Source organism: Elephantulus edwardii, unplaced genomic scaffold (genome assembly GCF_000299155.1).
Source record: "Elephantulus edwardii isolate Elephantulus edwardi_28Jun2011 unplaced genomic scaffold, EleEdw1.0 scaffold00211, whole genome shotgun sequence".
NCBI lineage: Eukaryota > Metazoa > Chordata > Mammalia > Macroscelidea > Macroscelididae > Elephantulus > Elephantulus edwardii.
Window position 1 is genome coordinate 2,978,171 of NW_006399961.1, and position 15,046 is coordinate 2,993,216.

Here is a 15,046-nt window from a genome sequence, read left to right on the forward strand (position 1 = left end):
CTCCTCCTTCCTCCTCCTCCTTCTTCTTCTTCTTTTCTTCTTCTCTCCTCCTCCTCCTCTTCTTCTCCTTCTCCTTCTCTCTCCTCTCTTTCACTCTCTCTCCTCTCTTCTTTCCCTCCCTCCCTCTCTTTTATTACTGTGAAGTGGAAAAGAAACACAGAAACCTGCCTGACTCTCCATTGGTTTCCCAAGGCTGCAAATCACAGGGGAGGAGCTTGCCCATCTTCCTCCCTGGGAGCTGCTGGTGGCCCTGAGTGGCCAGAGAAGGATGATCTTTGAATTAGTAGTGAAACTCCCTACCGTTTATGCCACCAGAGATTCCCAGGTAACAATTTGCTCTCACTTTGCCCCATCTCTACTCCAAATAGCAGAACTTAGATGCCCAAGGGGATCTTACCTCCTTATCACCATGGACATGGTGGAAAGGTCTTTTCTTCCAGAGAAATTGCTGCATGTGACACACAACAATCTGGGAACTTCTCTTTCTTCCCTGCCTCCAGTGCCTGCATCAGTTATGTGCTGTCGCGACTCATAGTAATCCTATAGACAATAGCCCCCAAACCTTCTCTTTCCTACACCAACATTATTGTCTCTGACATACCTACCCTCATTACCCCAGTCACTGCATCATTCCATCTCATCGAGGGTCTTCCTCTCTTATGTTGTCCCTCCACTCTTTCAAACATGATGTCCCTCTCCAAGGTCTGGTCCCTATCATATGCAAGCAAGGTTCTGCTGAAAATTATCCAAAAACAACTTGAGCAGTACATCAACAGAGAACTTCCAGATGTGTAGGCTGGGTTTAGAAGAGGTCGTGGTACTAGGGATATTATATCTAATGTCAGGTGGATCTTGGCTGAAAGCAGAGCATGCCAGAGGAATGTCTATGTGTGTTTCGTTGACTATGCAAAGACATTTGACTGTGTGGATCACAACAAACTGTGGCCTGATTCTGAGAAGAATGAGAATCCCAGAACATTTGATCATACTTATGCGAAACCTATACTTGGACCAGGAGGCAGTCATCAAAAGAGAGCAAGGAGACACTGTATGGTTCAAAATTGGGAAGGGTTTATGCCAGGGATGTCTCCTATCTGTATTTTTTTCTCTCTATATACAGAACAAATATAGATCTCTTCCAGTCAAGTGGTTGTTCTCCAGATTTCTTGGCACAACTTGGTGAGCACATCCAGGGCACCATCTGTTAGCTGAAATACTTCAATTGGTATACCATCTATTCCTGGGGCCTTATTTTTTGCTATTTCATTCAAAGCAGCTTGAACTTCTTCCTTCATCACCATAGGCTCTTGCTCATAGGTTATTTCATTAAATTCTTCTGTATCTGCCAATTCCTTTTGATATAATGACTCAGTATATTCCTTCCATCTTCTTTTAATACTTCCTGGATCATTTAATATTCTGCCTAAAGCATCCTTGATTATAGCAACTCTAGGTTTGAAAGAAGAGTGACCCAACTGAGTGTGGAAACTACAGAACAATATCATTGATTTTACATGCAAGCAAGATTCTACTGAAGATTATCCAAAAACGACTGGAATAGCACATCAGCAGCAACTCTCTGATGCATAACAAGTGACTGCAAAGACCATGGCCTTTATCAGGCGGACCTTAGTCTCCAGAGAGACACTGTTGTTCTTGAGTACTTTAGAGAGGTCCCTAACAGCAGACTTTCCCATTACAATACTGGACAATGGTTAGGAATTATAGAAAAATAATTGATGTGTTTGAGCTGTTGTGCTGGAGTAGAGTACTGACTACTATGCCATGGACTGCTCGGAGAACAAACAAGTTCATCCTAGAGACGGTGAAATGAGGCCGCTCCTTGGAGGCAAGGATTCTGAAGCTTTTGCATCACATACTACTCATTAAATGCACTGGTGGAAACCATGTCTCCCTTGATCATGAACTTGGTTGGAGGAAACCACCCAAAGTCATTAGAAACTAAGTTTGGGCTATAAAGGAACTAGAATAACCCTTTTACAACCAAGTGCTTTATATATATTATAAAAAGGAGGCATGGTTCTAAAGTAATGAAATAAATGTCCTCAAGAAACTTCTAACTCTCTCTGAGGATACTTGCCAGACAACTCGCCCAGCGATGTTGTAACTAGAGTGGAATGAGGACACAGCCTCCCGAGGTGCCACTTGAAAGGACACCCCCCTTTTGATTGTAAGGGTTCCAGCATGTGGCTGAAAGGGGAAAAAAATCAGTTCAATCATTTCTGAGTCACGTCCTGTGGGTGAATTCAACCCTCCGGGCACTCAGATAAGTGAAAGAGCTCTCGGGTCATCTCATCTCATCACTCTTCTGGGGAGGGAAACACAGAGGAACTCCTGATGACTTTTTAGAAATGTTCCAGAAAATAGTTTTCTGCATTTTTTCCCCCCAGGCAGCCAAATTCCTTGAGGTTGTTATCTGGTTCACCTCTATTCCCTCAAAGTCCAGTGTATCCCTTGGCACACAGTAGGAGCTCAATGCATGCATGGTGGATAGATTATTTCAGTCATGTCGTCACTCAACTAACATTTCTTGACCTCATACTATTGTTCAGTACTGGGGATGCTATGGGGGCCAAGATGACCCTGGGTTTTGGGCATTTGAGCTGTGGACAGATGGATAAAGGCACAGGTAAGCTTTGATTCAACTTTCACCAAGTGCAATTTTTAGACATGAAGGGAACAGTAGTGAAGAACGTCAAGGTCATGTCATTAAGTAGCTTACATTCTAGACTATGCATCATAAGTTAGAATTCTAAACATCTTTGCCTGTGGGGGGGAAAAATGGTTTCCCCTAGACATTAGGTTTACAGGATGGTCCTACACTTCAAGTCAGACATAAATGAAAATAATCCTGCTAGGTTAGGCTGAATGTCTAACCACCATTCACAGTGCTATTTCATTATGAAAATGCTCCTAGAGTTCCAAGCCACCAGCTTTTGCACAAGCTAACAGATACCATCTGAGTAAGACAGCTCTCCTAAACGGGGGTCTCACAAACATGCTTTGTTGGATCTGAACAATGTTGGCCCAACTTTTCAAATTCGGGACATTTCACATAAGAATCTGGATTTCTGGCTTCTTTTGAAAAAGCTGAGATCTGGCAACGCTGGGCCCATATTCCCGCATGACAACAATTGGCAGGAGCTGCATGTGCCCTGGACTTGGCCAGAGTCCTCCCGCCCTCCCTGTTTTCCTCATACCCAGCCTATTCTCTGCTCCCTGTCTGGCTCCTCTAGGCCCTCGTGTTGGCATAAGACGCGATCTGTGCCCCAGTTCACTTTGCAGTCTATTTGGGGAGAATAATGCCCAAGAAACAGGCGTCACTTAGTGCTAGAAACAACCAACCGTAGGTGCAGTGGAGAGTGGAGAACAGAGAGATTGGTGTAGAGACAGAAGTGGATCATTATGGTTGCATGGAGCAATTGGAACTACAACTTTTAACAACAACTGCTACCATTTATGAGCCTCTTACGAGGTGCCAGGCATGGTCCACCCATTGCTTCATTTGATCTTTGCAACAACCATATCAGACTGCCAGAAAAACCTAACAAACCAGTCCTAGAAAAATACAACCAGAATGCTCCCTAGGAAGGAGAGTGGCGAAACTTTGGCTTGCTTCTTTAGGGTGCATCTAAATGACAACAATATGTTTGACGGAGTGTCAGCAAAGACAAATGTCCAAAAAGAGAGAGGGACACAGTAGCTCCAACAGAGGACCAAATTTCACAAGGATCATGAAGATGCTACAGGACTGGACATTTGGTTGTGACTGAATCGGGGCCAACTTGGTGACAATTAGGAGGCTCTGCTGGCATAGGACCAAACCCCTCATTTCTCTGGCAGTTCAAATCTACCAGCTGCCCCACTGAAGAATGATTGACAGTCTTCTCACATAAGGATTTACAGCTTTAGAAACATGATGGAGGGTCACTATGGGACAGTTCCAATTTGATGGCAATAAGTTGATTTTGTGATGACAACTGCCAACATTTTTTTCCCGACAGATGAAAAAGAAAAAAGAAAAAAAAAGGCCAGATTCCAAATAGGGCTGTTTCCATGCACGTGGTCATGCAGCTAGTGAATATAAGAACCTGTCTTGTTCCAAACCACATGGCATTCTGCTCCAGTGGACTAAGGGGGTTTCAGAGAAGAGGAACTCCATAGATGAGGGACGATATGGAGCCTGGAGCTTATGAAGAGGGTGGTCAAGGAGAAAGTGCCATGGATAGGGGATCTTTAAATGCCAACTAAAGGAATATAGCCTGAAAATTTTAGCCAGCCCCACAAATTCCTAAGTTGAGAAATTAGTAGGAAAACATTACTTGAAGAAGGTATCAATATAGGGGTTTTCAGGGAGGACTGGAAAAAAATAGCTCAGAGATAGGAAGACCTGAGCATTTCTGAGAATAAATAAGAATAAGAATGTAATGTCATTAACAACAGCAATAACCAGCATTTTAGTTTAAAGATCAGTGTTCTCTAGCTACCCAAATTTACTTTTAAAATGTCAGAGTAATCCCAAACTGTCCTAAGTGTTGCCTTAGACTATTTAAGAATTCTCTAAAATGATTTCCTTAAAAGTTTTGATGTCAAAACAACTATGAGATATCATCTCACCCCAGTCAGAATAGCAAAATTTAACAGAACAGTAAGCATCAAATGCTGGCGAGGTTGCGAAGAAACTGGAACCCTTATTCACTGTTGGTGGGAGTGTAAAATGGTGCAACCACTATGGAAGGCAGTATGACACTTTCTCAATAAGTTACAAATAGAGATACCATTTGACTCAGGAATTCCACTACTGGGACTTTACCTAAAGAAACCATAACCACCACTCAAGCAGATATATGCACACCCATGTTTTTTGCAGCTTTTTTGCAATATCAAAGAGCTGGAAACAACCCAAGTGCCCATCAACAAACAAATGGATAGAGAATCTCTGGTATAGTCACACAATGGAATACTATGCAGCACTGGAAAAACAAGGAACTCATGAAATATTATGCAAAATTGGTGACCCTGGAGGACATTATGCTGAGTGAAATTTCTCAGTCACAAAAGTACAAATACTGCATTGGACCACTGTTGTATAAGGAGACTGATATCAGGGTTAAAGGAAGACGGAGAAGAAGGGGAGGCATGATGTATACTGCTTTGAAACAGTTGAGGGAGAGAACTGTTTAAAAGGGATATATGATTGGGTATTATTGTCATGAGAGGAGTCTAGAATGAAGGCTGCACAGTGGAGTGGACCTGGGGGGAGGGATTGTATAAGAATGAAAAAGTTTTCTTTTACTTTTCAAAGAGAAGAGTGAATTGGGGGGGAAGGGGTGAGCAGGGAGAAAAGTGCAGCAATGAATGACTGGAAACCCTAAGTCTCTGTAAACTTTCATTAAAATTATTTTTTTAAAGGGAAAAAAATGGTATAGAGATAGGACACATCCCCGACAAACTCCTTTCCTAATTTTAAGTCATGCAGTGTTTCCTTGCTGTGTTCTGACAACTGCCTCCTGATCCAAGGATAGATTTCACATGATCACAGTCAAGTATTCTGGGATTCCCATTCTTCTCAAGTTTAGCCACAATCTTTTTGTGATCCACACAAATACCATTGCATAGTCAATGAAGCACAGACATGTATGTACGTGTAGTCACTATTTATGGTGTTTTTTTTTAAAAAAGGTATTTGCAATAAATAAATGATTGTATAATTTTTTTTAAAAAAAAAAGGTTTTGATGTCAACATTTTAGACTACTGCTTTGGGGAACATTTTAAATTCTAATGTAGCTTTTTAAAGCTACAAAACCCAGTGCTGTTGATCTCAACTCATGGAGATGAAACTTGTACAATTTGGGTAGCTGAGGTCACGCATTACAAGCCAGAGGGAGGGTGAGGGTATCTTTTGTTGCTTAACTTGTTAGTAATTTCCTAAAAGTTATTTTGAAAAATTCATGGACACATTCAACCAATGTGCACTTCAAATCATTTAGACATTCATCTTAGAAGAAGTAGATGCTTAAAACCATGTCATTATTGACATGTGCTGTTGAGTCAATGAAGAGTCATTAGAGAACCCATTACTTTCATTTGTTTGCTTGCTTGTTTTTAAACATGAGCATAACACTATCAAAGTTATTTCTCAGGTCACTCTGGCGTATTATAGTGGGTGGATTGAGTGGACTAGCAAAACCTACCACATGTTGTTATTGTTGTTATGTGCCGTCGAGTCACCTGAGACCCCTAGTCACCTTATGTATAGCCACTCTGGAGCCTGCCCTGTCTTGAGCCAGTCACTCTGACACACCAGCCCCCAATCCATCTCATATGAAGTCTTCCTTTCCTGCTCTGTCCCTCCACCATTCCAAGCATAATATCCTTCTCCAAGGCCCTGTCTCTCCTGGTCACATGCCCCAAATACGTGAGATGGAGCTTCAAAATCCTAGCCTCCAAGGAGAAACTTGGTTTCACCCTCTCCAAGATCTATTTGTTTTCTTGGTGGTTTATGATATGTTCAAGAGTCCTCTCCAGCAGCACAATTCAAAGACTTCAATTCTTCTTCTCTCATCCTTACTATCTTTCTATCCTTTCTCTCATTGTATCAACCTAGGACATAGTGATGATTAATATTTGTTAATATTCGTTAGCAGCAACTACCATGGTGAGGCTGGCACAGTATAGGAAGGATTCAGATCTGTTGTTCATACAGTCGCTATGAGCCCTACTTGACTTGACTAGATGGCCAACAACAACAACAACAACAACAACAACAACAACAACAATAACACTCCAGACAGGAGATGATGGTGTCTGAACTGGAGAAGCAGTTTTGGGGCAGAACAATGAGATATGGGTCTCATATTGCTATATGTTGAAGGTCATGGGCCAAGGCAAGGAAACATGGTTCCTAACATAGACTGAGTGAATGTATGGAAGAAAACACAACACAGCCTTCACTGTAGAAACATGAGAAAGTTATGAGGGGAAATAATGCTTTCAAAGTCAGTACATGCCAAGAATAAACTCTGAGTTATATTGCTGGCTCCTTCCTTCATTTATTATTTTAATTAATGCTCCCCCACGTGGGCCCCGGGTTGCATTTTCTACTTATTGTTCTTGTATATTTATTGTGTTGTTTGTTGACTAAATCTAGACCAAGGTTAACATACAACATATGAAGAAACCACATGAGTCTTATGCGTGTGAGACATTCCATGTGCTGTTATGGGGTGTTGTTGGCTTGGCTCTCAGTCAGTGACAGAATGAAACATTGCTCGGTTCTGTCCCATCCTCACAATCTGTCCTGTGCTTTAGCCCAGAGTGATAACCACTGTGGTAACCATCGTGTCAGTCCATTTAGATGACTCTCTCTACCTTACCAAGTGTGATGTTTCTCTCCAGGGAATGGTCCCTTCTGATAACATGCCCCAAGTGTGTGAGAGAAAGTCTCATCATCCTCACCTCCAAAGAATATTCTGGCTGCATTTCTTCCAAATAGATCTTGGGCAGACTTGTCTATTCTTCTGGCAGTCCACAATACAGTCAATATTCCTCACCAGTATCACCTTTACTTACATTTTAGCATTTCTTACTTATCGCTCTACTTTCACATGCACTTGACTCAGACTTACTGCACTTGGGTTAGAACTGACTCAATGGGTTTCTAAGGCTGTAAATCACACCAGAGGAGATTGTTTAGCTTTTTCTCACCGAGTCTCAGGTAGGTTAGAACCACCAGAGAGGTGAGAGGTGTGGGTTAGCAGTGTAAAGCCCTACAGAATAAGCCACCACAGCTCCATACAAATATGAGGGTCCCAACACACATACGTTGTTGTTGAGTGCCATTGAGTTGAATACAACTCTATATGACGCTGTGAACAACAGACCTGAGCCCTGTCCTGTCTTATATCATCCCTTTCATTTCTAACACACCTGAGCCTGTTGCTGCAGTCACTGTGTCAATCCATCTCATTGAGGGTCTTCCTCTCTTTCAGGGACCTACCATCTTTCCAAGCATGATGTCCCTTTCCAAGGAATAGCCTCTCCTAGTGCCATGACCAAAGTATAAGAGCTGGGCTTTATCATCTTTGCCTCCAAAGATCGATCACTCTGGCTACACCTTCTCCAAGACATGAATACCTGTTTGTTTTGACAGTCCATGGGATACTCTTCTCCAGCATCAAAGCTCAAAGGCTTTAATTCTTCTTCTGTCATACTTATTCATTTTCCAGCTCTCAAATGTATAGCAGGTGATTGAGAAGACCGTAGCCTGAATCAGGCACACCTTATTCTTCAAGCTGACATCATTGCTCTTAAGTATTTTGGAGAAGTCTCTGATAATGGACTTTCCCAATAGAATACATTTTCTGATCTCCTGACTGCTTGTACCAAGGGTGATAATTACTAATTCCAGTAAGATGAAATCATGTGGTAGCTTCAATCCCTACCCCATATATTATAATGTTTGCTGTCTGTTAGCCCTGTGGTGAGGACCTTTATTTTCTTGGTGTTGAGATAAAATTCAGACTGAAGGCTGTAGTCCTTGATCTTCTGCAGCTAGTGTTTCAATAGTGCAGGTTAACCTGATGCCACATTCCCCTTCATCAAGTCTAGCTTCATGGACTATTTGCTCAGCGTGCAGAATGACTAGGTATGGAGAGAGGATACAGCCCTGATGCACATCTTTCTTGATTTTAAACCAAGTGGTTCTCCCTTGCTCTACTCAGCCAAATTCGAGGCATACATTTCGCATGAGGTAACTGGAAATACCAGAACTGGATCAGGGGCACTTTAAACTTCAGAGCGATACCTTTGCTCTTTAGCACTTTATATAGGTTCTTTGTAACAGATTTGCCAATGCAACAAGTGGTCTGATTTATTTTTTTTAACTGTTGCTACCATGGGTGCTGATGGCAAGAAGGTGCGCTGCAATCCCCAAGACATGTGGTTCGAAGCCACTGGCTGCTTCACAGGAGATGGATGGATAATCTCCTTCCATGCAATTAACTACCTCTGAAAACCCACCGGATAGTCAACTATGGGTTGGTTCTGACTCTATGGGATACAACAACAACAACAACTTCAATCTTTTCTTCATTTACCATGTTGTTTATTAGTCCAGATTGTGAGGATTTTTGTCATCAGTAAGGGCTTTACGTCCTCGTCCATATTCGCAAGCAAACTTTGTCATCTACATATCACAAGTTGTTAATGAGTCTCCCTCTGGTTCTGATTTCTTCTTCATACAGTCCAGCTGTTTGGATGATTTATTCAGCAGACAGACTGAGGAAGTCTGGTGAAGAAATACAAACCTGACACCCACCCTTCCTGACTTTAAACGGTGCAGCATCCCAGGACCGTGCAGTTCTGTTCAAAAGACTCATTAAGTAGTTAACTGTCAGAGTCCAATTCCCCACAACCCACTGCCACCGAGTCACTTCCAACTCATCACCACCCTGGACAACAGAGCAGGACTTCCCCATATGGTTTCTAAGGCTGTGCTTGGTTCATGAAAGCTGACTTCTGTGTCTTCCACCCATACATCGGCAGGTGGGTTTGAACCACTGATATCCGGGTTAACAGCTGAGTGTTTAACCACTGCACCAGCAGGGTTCCTTTATCAAAGGCTTTCTCAACACTACATCTCTACTCAAATTTTATTCCTCTTATTAGAGTATCTTGCTAGGTGTCTAGGTGGGTTATCACCATGAAACATTTTAATAAGCTCCACAAACAGACGTGTAATTGGTGTGGAAGGGAAACTTTGAAGTTTGCTGAGTTTCTACAGCAATAGCACCATGACACCTGTTCCCAACTCTTCTCACACCCTCAGAGGGTCGGCACGTTGCGCTGTCTGCTCCTAATTGGAATGTCCGCTTCCCTAACTAAGGCTGGGCAGAAAGGCAGTTAATTATTTCTCTTCATAACTGATGAAATTTTCCCTTTTCCTCCTTTCTTTTAAAAGACATCATTAGCCTGACATGGTGAACAATGCTCCATTATACCTGGATTTTTTTTAATGATTAAAAAAAATTTTTTTCTCCACTTCTTCCATTTTTGTTATCTTCCATTTAACAACTCGATAATATTTGAATTGAACCTGTCCTATTATGGAGAGATAATGAACTCAGCTAACTAACGCTGAGTCATTATCTGCAGTATACATTTTCCAAAGGAGGACCCTCCCACCCCCAGGTTTTGGCATGTGGCATCCCAGGGCTCATTGAGGAAGCTTCCTATCCACATTTTACAAGGAAGTCCTAATGCTTCAGCACCTGGCCCCGTTACCCCAACTCCGTCCTCAATTTAATACCATGTTTTCTTAAACACACGCAAGCTTCTGGTTCAGTTTCCATTTCTCAAGACTGGAGACAGAATAGAAAGTTCCTTTCTTTTTCATGAGAAGATAGATATCTTTTTTTAATGATGCTGAATGTAACAGCATTGCTGAGGTTGTCAGAGAGACCTAATAGTGTAAAATAGGTGCACAGGGGAAACTGGCTAAGGAATCCAAACAAGGCAGGAGCCTGCATCTTTCAAAGGCTCCCCTTCCTCTTCCTATGGATGCAAGAAGTCCTTACTGTGCCGTCTGCGGCCCTCTCCATGTAGCCCTTGATGATTGCTCCAGGCTTTACCTGACCATCTGCCCTAACCATACCTGCTCGGTAGCCAACTTGACCTTTTACTGTTCTGCAAACATGTCTTGCCACATTCTGCTTCCACATATGTCCTTGGCCTGCCTACGACCCTTCACTGTGCCCTGCCCTTTGAGGCTCAACTCAAAACTCTTCCACAAAAGAATGTTCATTTCCTTCTTGCCTCATCTGCTAAAGTGAGTTCTAGTGGCCCAGTGGGTAAGGAGCAGCTCAAGGCTATTTGAATCCACCAGCTACTCTGCAGGAGAAAGATGGGCAATCTCCTCCCATGTGATTTGTAGTCAAAAAACCTGCTGGAGGATGAGCTCCGAGTCAGGTCAAACTCGACAGCAACAACATTGATTTTCATCTGCTAATCACTTCGTAAGCATTTGGTCCTTACCAAACACATTTGTCCACTCATTTGACCACATGTAGATTGTGGCAATGTTCTAAATGCCAGGTTCTGTGTTATTCCCGTGTTGTTGCGTGCTGTTGAGTTGACACTTGGTGATCCTAAAGAAAGGAATATAGGCTTGTCCTGGAGGAATTTCTAGGCTACAATCTTTACAAGACTTTGCTTGCTAAACTTGAGGAGGACTTGAAGTGCTTCCTGCAGAAGATCAAAGACTGCAGCCTTCATTATGGATTGCATCTCAATGTTAAAAAAAAAAACAACACAAAAAATCATTGACATTGGACCAACAGGCAACCTCATGATAGATGGAGAAAAGATTGAAACTGTTAACTTCATCTTACTTGGGTCCACAATCGATATACTTGGTATAAGAAGTCAGGAGATCAGGAGACACATTGCACTGGGGAAGTCTGTAGTCAGGGACTTGCCCAAAGTATTCAGGAGCAATAATGTCAGTTTAAAGACTACGGTGCACCTGACCCAGGAAATGGTCTTTTCAGTCACTTGTTATGTATGTGAGTGCTGGACAATGACTAAAGATAGAAGAAGAACTGATGACTAGCAGCTGTGGTGTTGGAGAAGAGTAATGAATATCCCATGGACTGCCAAAAGAATAAACAGATATGCTTTGGAGAAAGGGCAGCTACAAGGCTTCTTGGAGGCAAAGATGATAAAGCTTTGTCTCATACACTTTGGACATGTTGCTTGGAGAAGGACATGATACTTGGAAAGGTGGAGGGCAGGTAAGAGAAAGGAAGACCCTCAACTAAATGGATTGACACAGTGACTGCAGCAATGGGCTCACGTGTGTCAGAAAGTGTGAGGATGGCACAGGACAGGACGGGGTTCAGATCATTTGTTCATAGGGTCTCTGTCTGTGAGTCATACTCCACTTGATGGCACCTAACAACAACAATAACAATGGTCTTTATAGGGAAGAGCTCCAGTTGTGTAGTGCATTATGTATTGTGGTTCTAATAGAGAGATCAACAGTTCAAATCCACCAGTTGCTCCGTGGGGAAAATAATTGACAATTTCCTTCCGTACAGATTTACAGTCTTGGAAACCCAATGGAGGGTCACTATGAGTCAGAGCAGCTCTACAGCAGTGGGTTGATCTTCATGGGAGCAGGTGCATCTTTGCTCTTGTGCAGGGGCTGGTCAGTTCAAGCCTCCAACCTTTCAATTAGTATCCAAATGCTTAACGATCATGCTACGGGGGCTCCTGGTCTCATCTATAGTAGGAGAACATTTTGATGGGGGCAGAGGGAGACATCCACTGTCCCTAAAAAGCTAACCACTTTTTCTGTAACAATTGCTGCAGCTCTTCAGAATTTTTTTCTTTTATGGTTCCAACAGCCTCCATTGAGAGTCAGAGGAACAGAGTGTTGAGAAGGACATGCTTTATCGGAATCAGGGGTCACTGAGTTATAACCGAGCTCTGCTACTTAGAAACAAACCCATATAGAAGAGGTTTTTCTGACTTTCACTGCTTTCGTCTGTGAAGCATAAGGAATAACACCCACCTTCCAAAGTCGCTCTGAGTACTAAAAAAGAATCCATGCAAAGTCCTCCACACTCAAGCTGGCATATGGGGAACATCAATAAATGGGTCTTGGCTGAAAGCAGAGAATACCAGAAGGATGTCTGTTTGTGTTTTATTGACTGTGCAAAGGGTTTTGGCTGCGAGGATCACAACAAATTATGGCTAACATTTAGAAGAAAGGGTATCCCAGCATACTTCATTGCCCTCGAGTGAAACCTTTATCTAGACCAAGAAGCTGTTGTCTGAACAGAAGAAGGGAACGCTGCATGGTTTATAACCAACAAAGGTGTGTATCAGGGCTGTATCCTTTCTCCATACCTATTCAGTCGGTATGCTGAGCAAATCACTCAGGAAGCTGGACTCTATGAAGAAGAATATGGCATCAGCATTAGTGTAAGACTCATCAACAACATACGTCATACAGATGACAGTGAGCCTTGCTCGCTGAATGTGAGGAAAACTTGAAGGGCTTGCTGCAGAAGATCAAATACTTTGTTGTTGTTTGCCATCCAGTCAGAACTGACCCATAGCTGACCCTCCAGCGTGTTTTCAGAGGCAGTTTATCACATGGGAGGAGATGGCCCATCTTTCCCCCGCAGAGCATCTGGTGGATTCAAACTGCATACCTTTGGCTTGGCAGTGCAATTCCTAACCAGCAGGTCAAAGCGAAAATCCTCACTAGTGGATCAAGAGTCAAAGTCAAGATTTAAGTTGTCAACAATTTCATTTTACCTGGCTCCATAGTCAACACCCAGGGTGAGAGCAGTCAAGAAGCCAAAAGATGTCTTTTATTTGGGAAAATCTGCTGTCAAGGAATTCTCTAAAGTTCTAACGAGCAATGATGCCTGTTTAAAGACTAAGATGAGCCTGATGCAAGCCGTGGTATTTTCAGTTACTTCCTTTGCATCTGAAAGTTGGACAATGAATAAGGATGACAGAAGAATCAGTGCCTTGGAGTGGTGTTTTCCCTTCTTCAGCCTAAGAAATCCAACGGAGTACCTCCACTCTGCCCTATAGGGTGGCTATGAGTAGAATCAATTTGACAAAATCAATATGAGAATGCCCTTTCAAGGCAAGAGTGATGAGGCACATACTTTGGACATGTTGCTATGAGGTACTATTTCTTGCAGAGGGATGTGATGTTGGGAAGGGTAGAGGGTCAGCGACGGAGAGAAAGACCCTCAGGCAGGTGGATTGACATGGTGACTGCTGCAATGGGCTCTTGAATGTCAGAAAGTGTGGAGATGGCGCAGGACAGAACAGCGTTCAGATCTTTTGTTTATACGGTCGCTATGAGTTGTACTAGAGTCGACAACACCTAACAACAACATTAACAGTATTAAACGACAGTCTTGCTAATATTCAGGTAATATTTTCTATTTTAGGTGAAAAGTCTTATGCAGGTAGTAGTAACTAAGTCAAATTCCTATTGATATTGGCATAGTTTTCCCTCTGTGCCTTTACCTTGGTCAGTAAAACCTTCCCAGGGGAGAGGTAGAGAGGAGGAGGAGGAAAACAGACATTTGCACAGGTTTTGTTCTTAAATCCCAGGTGGCTGGACTAGAATTCTGGCTTATGTTGACATAGTTCACTTATTTTTTCAAGTGTCTGCTCTGTGCCCAGGATGTTCCTATTTGTTTTCACTAACAGCAGCAACAAACACCCTCACAAGGTAAGCGACCTCATTCTCACTACTGGGAGGAAGAAATGAGGGTTTAGGAAGAAGTGACTTGCTGAGAGCCATTGAGTTGGAAAAAGTCAAGATTGGAGCAGAGGTTCCTAGTCTGTTTTACAGGGTCTCAGGGAGTCAGAATGGAGCTCTCATGGCCTTGTGGTAAGGAGCTGCTCTGTCAACATAAAGACACATGGTTTGAATCCACCAGAGGCTCCGCAGGAGAAAGAGGGGCATATCTCTTCCCATACAATATGCTGCCTCTGAAAATCACCTAGAGGGTCAGCTATGAGTTAGTTCTGACTCGGTGACACATAACAACAACAAGTCAATGAATCAGAATGTCTTATTGGCTTTTGGGTTTGGGGCTCTAATTCACTTGGTCTATCAGACAGAGAGATGTATGCTAACCAAATGGGAAAGGCTTGGGCAGTTCAAATCTTCCAGCAGCTCCCCAGGAAAAAAGATGGACAATCACCTCGCATTGGGCAGTTTGTTGTTTCCTCAAAAAGCTGAACATAGAAATTCCATGTGACCCAGCTATTCCACTGCTTGGAATATACCCTGAGAAATGAGAAGTGAGGTGAAACTGAGACTTACACACCAATGTTCATAGCAGCATTATTCACTATTGTAAGAATATGAAAACAATCTACAATCAGGAGAAGATAAAATAGATGAATGGGACCTTTTAAGAATCAAATCCCTATGCACATCCAAAAACTTCTCCAACAGGGTAAAAAGGGAAGCCACAGACT

At 42.6% G+C, this 15,046-nt stretch overlaps 1 protein-coding gene across 1 annotated transcript in view; it reads right to left on the reverse strand.

The window, feature by feature from the left end:
• Positions 1-15,046, reverse strand: part of RFX4 (regulatory factor X, 4 (influences HLA class II expression)) — a 292,151-nt gene that overhangs the window by 152,793 nt on the left and 124,312 nt on the right. The window lies entirely within an intron of this gene.